This window comes from Talpa occidentalis, unplaced genomic scaffold, assembly GCF_014898055.3.
Source record: "Talpa occidentalis isolate TD23 unplaced genomic scaffold, MPIMG_talOcc4v2.1 talOcc4.15, whole genome shotgun sequence".
Classification (NCBI taxonomy): domain Eukaryota; kingdom Metazoa; phylum Chordata; class Mammalia; order Eulipotyphla; family Talpidae; genus Talpa; species Talpa occidentalis.
The window spans coordinates 55,692,716-55,702,225 of record NW_023601543.1 but is presented as its reverse complement, the minus strand read 5'-3'; positions in this window follow the sequence as shown (position 1 = coordinate 55,702,225).

Genomic DNA, 9,510 nt, shown 5'->3' with positions numbered 1-9,510 from the left:
TGTTAAAATTGTTATTTAGTCTTGGGCTTTAAAATTGACAATAGAGGAACCAATGATGAGTTAAAGGATATTTCCAGATGATATGTCAACTATAAATTCAAAAGATACACTGATATCAGTTCTATAAACAGCAAATATGAATGTTATTTAAGCCTATTGGTTCACATTTTCATAAAGCACCCTCATTCGTTAAAGTTAAGTACTATAAATGGCTCTTGAAAGTCTACTGTGGACATGATATAGTAAGACAACTCGATGGGGGTTGCGGGTACATTATGTGGCCATCTAATTCAGAGTCTGATTAAGATTAGAAATCAAACTGCATTGCAAAAAAGTCTGTCACAGGCAGCATGATCACGTCCTCAGGTAACACAGCTTCCAAAGCTCTCATCATCCTCTTCACTCTCCTTTTTTTTTCTTTGATTTGCATGTAACTTTCTTTTACAGAAGCAAAAAATATAAAAGTTCACCAAAATCCTGAAAGTCACAATTAACTGTGTGATATTAAGCAGGTCACTCCCCCTCTCTGTAAGTTGCAGCGGTAGCTACCTGATATTTTAAGTTCCACTACAGTTTGCAAATTCTGTGACTACTTCCTTACAAGTGGCTAAACATAGTATATGTGCAAGCAAAAACTTGATGATGGAGATGAACCAAGTGAAAATAAAGCATGGAAATGAGTCCAGGGATGTATTTGTGGTGTGTGCATGCACACATATATGCACACGCACACACATGCACACACATGCAGTGTATGAGTTAGCCAAGGGACAGATAATGAATTCACTCTAAAGCATGTGAGAAATTGCAGGGGGGAAAAGGTGGAAAGTACAGTAGGCAGTTAGAAATTTCAAGAGAAAACACAGTCACTGATAATACACATTTGGATTGAAGTTATTTGTAGTGGATAATCTCACCCAGGGATATCAGATTGGCAAGGAGGATTTAGAGGGAATTGAGATTATGCTAATACTTAAATATTATGCTAATATTTAAAAGTCAAGAAGGATCACAAAGAAGCGATAGAGGAGGTAGGCAAAGGCCAAACATCAAAATTAGGGTACAAGAAATTTAAAATGGATTTTGTATTTCCACCTCATTAAAAAAAAAACAAAACAAAAAACAATCCTCAAGAGACTATTCTTTATTAGAACCCTAGTGGCCAGTTTGCTTTTTTGGAAGGAAGATGACTTAAATAGAAGTTATTCTCTGGATTCTCTTAAACTTTCTTAGCTGAGCTTTCTGGAAAGCCAGTACTTCTGGCTCCTTTCTGAATGAAAGACACTTGAGATTGGAAGGGACTGAAGTACTCCATTCTGCTCGCTTCATGTTTCCATTTAGGCGTATTTCTATTAAAATAACTCTTTTACTCTCTTTTCCCAAGCCTGGGTGAGTTGGCAAGTCTGTCCAGCTAAATGGGAAGAATACTAGGAAGCTTGTTATGGCTGCCCATGTATTCCTGCCCTCTCGTTGAGCTTCTAACAGTAAAAAACCTGATATTTAAAATTTCTGCCTCCTGCTTGCTGTCTCTCTATTGGTTTTGAACTTGGGAGTGTCTGAGAAGTTATTATTCAACACTATGCCCCAAAATATATCTATCCATCCCATTTCTCCTGCTTGTACGCCTTCTTCCAGTTATCTAGCCCATACTGCTGTATGAATAGCTACGCCTATTTCTTTTTATATATTATTTTTTTACATCATTGTTCATTTTTAAACAATATTTGCTTCCCCACCCCCTCAGGTGTAGTCCCCATAGAGTTTCCTTCCCCAATGCACCCGTGCACCATTAACCTCAGTCCCCTGTGCTCCTCCCTCCCTCCCTCTGATCCCTCTCCCTTCTCCTCCCCTGCAGGATGTCTCTGATTTATAATTGTCCGTTTTTGCTTATGCCTATTTCTGAATGCAACCCTAATTGCCTAGGTTCTTCTATGTGTCTACACCTGTGTAGTATGAACTTTATTTGGGGTATTAGACCCAAGCTCCACATGATCCTCAAGGAGGATTGATCTGAGTATGTGAAGGAGAGAGGAATGGAGAGAAAATGAAGACATGTTCCTTGAATTTGGCTTTGAGGGCCCCCTTTCCATAAGAATTATTTCCAGTCATTATAATTCTTGCTGTTCTCCCCTAGAAGCAGATTCTACCTGAACAGGCTGCTTACTCCCATTTCTTTCCCTCACCCTTCATTCTGGAGCCACAGACTTCCCTCTGACTGTCAGTATACTATTTGTTACAATTTCAGAAACACTTCCTGTGTTGGCTTGAAGATGAATTCTAACCTGTGTCTTGAGATTTTTTTGTTAAAGATTTATTTATTTGTTTGTTTGTTTGTTTGTTTATACAAGCACTGGGTACCATCAGTCAGAAGCGTGGGAGGGTGAGAGAATTCACCAGAGCCAAAGCGGGGAGCAGAGCAGGCAGAGTGACGAAGTACACTGCTGAGGGGAGCAGCAGGCTTGGCAGAACTCTGTCACGCCATGTGGGACCCTCACTGGTGGCCAGGGATGGAACCGGCGTTGCAGAGGCTGCGGGCAGCTTCACAGCCCAGCGCTCAACCGCTGCGCCACCAGGGGAGGCCCTGTATCTTGAGATTATTATCTGGTGTTCTATAGCACATACTTGTATGATACTTGGTGAATTTTATAAAGTCATCTTAATTTCCTCACAACCTTAGGAAAAGTAAGGAAAGAAATAGAATCAGAGGGCCTCTCCGGTGGCGCAACGGTTGAGTGCTGGGCTGTGAAGCTGCCTGCAGCCTCTGGAGCGCAGGTTAGATCCCTGGCCACCGGGTGAGGGTCCCACATGGCGAGCAGACCCCTCCTGCCGCCCACTGCTCCTCTCAGCAGTGTACCTTGGTCCTTCTGTCTGTTCTGCTCCCTACTCTGGCTCTGGTGAATTCTCTCACCCTCCCGCGCTTCTGACTGTACCCAGTGCATGTATAAATAAAATAAATAAATCTTTAAAAAAAAAAAAAAAGAAATAGAATCAGAGTCACCATTTTACAGATGAAACCAGAAACAGAGTAGAGTCATTGCTTTACTAATCATCACTCTGTGCTAACTCAGAAAATCAAGTTTTGGTGGGCCCAGAATATACCAGGGCCAGATAACTCATAGGCAAAAGGAGACACGGAACATTTTTTAAATGAGCATCTTTTGTCATAAATAATATCAAAAGGTGTTCATTTTTAATTTTATCAATTGGATCTATTGTACTATTCTACTTGGATTTCTACAACCCTGTTTTATTCTTCCCCCTATAGCCCCACTTTACCCAACAATTACTTGGTTCCTCTGGATGTTTCTCACAAGGGAGAATCTGGGGCACTTGCGATTATCAGTGGAGAGGGAAAATGTCTAATGTTCCAAGTATTATTCATATACAGATTATAAGGAAGTAACAGTAGACTCCTCCCTCCCACCAGCTATCCAGCTAAGGGTGTGTGGTGGGGGGCAATGTGCAGCAAAGGACAATTCTAAGTAGGCTATAATACTGGAGAGTCTAAGTTCCTGGGGAATTTTGCCTAGAGCTAGGGAAATATTTTATGATTGAGGCCTGTTTCCTTTGAGTTACAATTAGTAAGGATAACATTAGTATACAAAATACTATAGCTGGGACACTATTTCAGTTAAAGAAATCCTTATAAGTAAATGTTAGTGAAAAAAATATAGAATTTATTATTCCTTGGGTAACTTTATAAAGAGTATCCCATTTGGATCATCCTTATAAGTATTCAGGCTGATATACCTATATCATCTTTCCATGAGAGTATCAATTATCTCATGAAATCTCAGAATTTTGCATTAGTATTGTGTTTGAGTCTTTTTTTTTTTAAGATTTATTTATTTATTTATAAAAGCAGTGGGTACAGTCAGAAGCGCGGCAGGGTGAGAAAATTCACCAGAGCCAGAGCGGGGAGCAGAGCAGGCAGAAGGACCGAAGTACGCTGCTGAGGGGAGCAGCGGGCAGCAGGAGAGGTCTGTGCGCCATGTGGGACCCTCCTCTGGTGGCCGGGGAGCAGCCGGGGATTGAACCGGTGCTGCAGAGGCTGCGGGCAGCTTCGCAACCCAGCCCTCAACCGCTGTGCCACCGGGGAGGCCCTGTGTTTGAGTCTTGAGCTGACAAATCTAGGTAGCTTGTGTGAGTATGTGCACAAAAGTAAGTGTGTGTGTGTGTGTGTGTGTGTGTGTCTGTGTGTGTATCTGTCATCTATGGTAGTTGGTGTTCTCTAAGAAGGCTTGTTGGAGCAGGAATTGGTTGATTTGGTTGGTTTGTGTTCTAAGCTCACACCAGTGTCAGCCCACTTGGAACCCTTCAGGGAAATTAGTCATCTTTTGCAGGGTCAGCTGGGTTGTGATGAATGTTTGCTATTGTTTTAGAGGAGCTTCAGCCAGAGATTGATTCCTCCTCCGTATCAAGGATGTGGAACTCAAAAGAACCACTCAAATCCAAAATGTGAGCTTGAAGGAGGCATCTTCTTGGTACCTCACTCAGACAAAACCCACTTCTTACTTTAAGCTGTGCATTAGACAATTTGCTCTGTTTCTCAAATGTTCTTTACTGTTAGCTGTTAATTGCTCCATGGTCATTAATGAAACAAATCCTTGGTGCATATTAAGTGATCCAGCCCTTTTGCTTTTTTTTAATATATATAAGAACTGGGGTACAGGCCAGGTGTGCGGGAGGGTGAGAGGATTCACCAGAGACAGAGCAAGGAGCAGGACAGGCAGATGGACCGAAAACACTGCTGAGGGGAGCACCTGGCGAGGCAGGAGAGGTCTGCCGCGCCATGTGGGTATCTCCCTGGCCGGCTGGGAATCGAACTCACACTGTGGACAGGACAGCCTTACAGTGCTCAACTTACTGTGCTCAACTCACTGTACCACTGGGGAGGCCCTCTTTTGCTTTTCCATCATTTGCCCTTCTATAGTGTCAGAGAAGATACACTATACACTGGGCGTTTGAGCAACACAAAGTTCCCGCTACAGTTTTGATGAAGCTCTGGAGAAGTACACAATCTACAGTCAAAATATAGATACGACTATACTTTTTTATTTTCCTTTGATAATTTAGTTTTACTTTGGTCTATGTAGAGATGAATCCCACTTATGAGCCTACAAAATATTGAATAAAGAGGAAACCATTTTTCTTTGCCTTGAATCCAGAATGACCTAGCCCCTAGAGGAAAGAATCGCCAGTTACTTTTTGTCCAGGAGAGTCAGATGGACTTCTGAAAATAATTACGTTCTCTAGATATTTTCTTTTGGGGGTGGGGATCGTAGGTATGTGTATATGTGCCTAGATGTGTACATGTACACACCTCCATTGATATATATATATATATATATATTATATTATATATAATATAATATACATAGTTTATATATAAATTATGTAGTTTATATATATAAATTATGTAGTGTGTGAGTATATATGCATACACATATATAAACAAACCCACACATGAAGACTGGTGTTCAATTTTGGCAATGCCTCTTTTCTCTGAGGGTCTGGTAGTTCATAGGGCTAAAGGAAAGTTTTCTCTTTCACTGGCTTAGATGAAACTCCAGAAACCTGCAAGTTTTACTGACATCTACTCACTGAGTCTTGTCATTTCTTGTCCTAAAACAACTATCAACTCCATCCATGTCCTCTGCCACTCCATCACCATCTCACACCTACACCAGTGGAAGTTTCTGAACCAAACACCCATATACCTATAGTTCTGCCCAGATACCTCGAATCCATTATCCACTTTGCAGCCCTTTGCATCCGGGATGCACTTTCTAACATATAAACTATATGTCACTCCTGTTCAATTTTTTCCAATGGCTCCCCATTGTTTGCTGAATAAAATCTAAGTCCCCTTGACTAAGATTTTTATTATGTAACTCCTGCCTATATAGCCAACATTTTCACCGTATGCCACTTCCAACCCTGTCCCAATATCTATCCCACACACTTGGCTCTTCAGAAGCACCAAATTATAGGCAGTTACCCTAAGCACAACCTGGAATGCCCTCCACTTCATCCTTGTACCACCTGGCAAATCCTATTTCTTCTTCAAGTCAGTTCAAAGGCTACACTTGTAGAATGAACCTTCCTTTTTGCCTCTAAGTTGTTCTTTCTTGATATCCCATTGCCCCCTTTATACCTTTTCATTGTGGCCCTGATCATATTTCACCATTGAAATATGGGCTGAATGTCCCTTGAGGACAGGAACCATGTTTGATTCTCCAATGTGCTCTCCAGCATCTAGCACAGGGCCTGGACATAGCTGATAATCATCACTGAACACTTGACACAGGGCCTGGAAGACCAAAGGAATTTTCCGGTTTGTGACTTACTATATCTCTTAATCATTAAATGGAAGATAAAGATTGCCTCACCTAGAACAGCCAGCAAATATGACTTCACACAGTGGCTTCTGTAGTGATTCAGAACCCCAAAAGGACAAACCCCAAGCCTAGAGAGCTTTCTACTTTGATGCTGCTTATTGGTATGTGTTACTGGAGAACTAGTAACAAAAAGAAGGAAAAGATGTAAAAATCTGGCTGGGCTATAAAAAAGGAACTTAAATACTGATCGCCATCTAGTTAACATTCCAGATGTTCCTCAAACTGACCCCTGCCCTGCTCTCCAGCTTTGTCTCTCCCCTCTGTGATTCTCACTTTACTCTATGGCTACACCAAGCATTACAGATATACCATTTCCTGGTACAGCCTACCACCATGCTTTTACTTGTACTGTATCTCTGCCTAGAGGACATTTCCCTACCAACACTTTAAAGCTCAGACCTCATTTATTCCAGGAACCCTTCCTTAACCTATGAAAATGCACTCATGTGTACACACACACACACACACATACATACACACACAGAGTTTAGATGTCTGTATAAATCAGAAATCTTGCTTGCAAGTGAAATAAATACAATAAAAATAAACTTAATCCAGAAAAGCAGGGTAATTGATACTAATTTTAGAGAGACCTAGATCCCGGTGCTCATATGATGCTGTCAGCAATCTGTGTCTATCTTTTGGCTCTGATCTCCTCCATGCATCCAGTTTTCAAACAGGCTCTTCCTACGTTATGGCCAAGATAGTCGCCAAGTGCTATGCATTTGCATCTTCCTACTTGGCAATCCCAGTGAAAATATATATCTACTTTCTCAATAGACCCAGCAAAAGTTCTAGGATTGAGTCTATCCTTGAACTAATAGCAATGGACAGAAAAATGGAGTTCTCTGATAGGCCAGATCTATTGGTCTGAGTTCTCCAGAGAAAAGGTTAGTATATAATGCAACAGCTGGTCGTAGTATTTACTTACTTACTTATTTATTCATTACTTATGTACTTATTTATGATAGTAATCATGCAATTATAGAGGCTGAAAACTCCTACAATCTCCTCCATTCTAGGTAGAGAACAAAAACTCCTGGTGGTGTAATTTAGTCTGAGTCCAAGAATCTGAGAACCAGAAGTCCAATAACTAAGGACAGGAGTACATGAACATCCCAGTTTAAGCAAGTAGCATTTTTTCCTTCTTCTGCCTTTCCGTTCAATTCAGGGCCTCAGTGGTGTAGATTATGCCCATCAGCATTGATGAAGATAATCTGCTTTATTTGCCGTACTGATGGATTGAGTGACTGATTTTTGTAATTTTTTGATCAAAGTAACCCTACATCCTAACATTTTATAAGCTTCAAGGGTGCATCATTATAAATCAACATTTAAGTTCACCACTAAAAGTTAAATTCTAAACTTCACCATACAATTGACTCCTTGTTCCTAATTTACCTACACTCCTCCCTTCCCTCGTGGTAACCAGTATAATTAGTGCTTATAATCCAAAGTTTATTTTTGTTTTATTTAGTTCATTTGTTTTTCTCTGTACGGACAGCTTCTGAGTGAAACCATGCAGTGTTGCTCTAATCTCTCCTTGAGTCACCCTTACAGACTACCCAGACATAGTGTTCCAGTAGCTATCTGGCCTCAGCCCAGTCAAGTTAACACGTGAAACTAATCAGCACACCAGAACTGGGTGATGCACCTTCTAGGTGAGGTGAGATCTGTTATTAGCAGACATGTTGAGCAGCGAAAGCACTGTATGTTCACATTAGCTATCTTTTTCTGTTCTCCCATGTCCTGCCCCCTTTCCATGCCTCTGATAAGAAAGTAGCATTTCTATTTCTATTCATGTCTGTCTATCCACTGGACTGTGAGATCCTTCGTCTGTCTCTCAATTCCTAGATATATTATGGGGACTTGATTTCTAGTAGGTAGTCTCAATCAACAAAGGATGAATGAATAGCTTTGCTGTGCATTTAGAAGATTTAATTATATGGAGCCACACTGAACATTAATCCAGGCAAAGAGCTTAATTTGATAATTAGGCAAATTAATATCATGACTCTAATTTATTTGATTAAATGCACAATTATTACAGGGTAGCTAGGTAAAGAGGCAGAGTGAACAGTTCATTCAACATTCCAAAATTACATAATACATGCCTTTCTTCTATATGTCAGGCACTTAGATTATCCTTTGCTTATTAACTAGTTCTTTAGCATTAATGAGAGTCAGTAGTGTACAATGACTACATATGTGATCTCTGGGGCCCTAGATTTAAATCCTAGTGTCTTCATTTACTATTTAAGTGACCTTTGACCAGTTACTTAACCACTTTGTTTTTGTCAGATAGGAATAGTGCTTGCCATAGAAGGTTGATAGGAAGATTACATGCAGAAATAGATGGGAAACATAGATAATAATGCCAGGAACATTTTTAAGTGATTTGTGTTAACTCTTATGATTCGCTACAGAAACTCCTCTCTACCTAAACATCGCTTTATGAATTATACTTCATTTGAGGCAACGTCCTGGGTTAGGGATTTAAAATTGAGCCTAAATACAATGTCTGGGGTTCAAGGACAGAAAATAGAACAGAATAGAAGCTTTGATTTAATGAAGAGAGGATGACATTTGGAGGCCCACAAACCTGGGCTGGAATCCAAACCCTCCTCTACTAACTGTGGCATGTTGGGTAATAATGATTGTAGCTCAGACCTTTTGAGTGCTTACTATGTGCCAGTCACTGTTCAAAGCACTTTGTATACATTGTTTCATTCAATCCTTGCAAACAAACATATAAGATTGGTTCTTTTATTTATTTTTAATAAATACATAGAAGACGCTGAAGGGCAGAGACTTTAAGTAATTTGCCTAAGATCACATTGTAAATAGGGAAGCCAGATTTCTAATCCAGGCATTCCATCTCTGGAATTCATGCTACTAATTACTCCTTCTGGTTGCCTGCCAGTGCAACCTCTCCAAGCCTCAGCTGCCCCATCTGTAAAATCAGCTTAATTGTACCCACTTTATAGGGTTGCTGTGAGGATTAGAGATAAGCTAGGGGGTTCAGTTAGCACAATACTGGACACATGTCAGTAGCTCTCTGAATCAGAGCTGTTATTATTTTGTCTCTCCATTGTTCCTAAGAACAGCA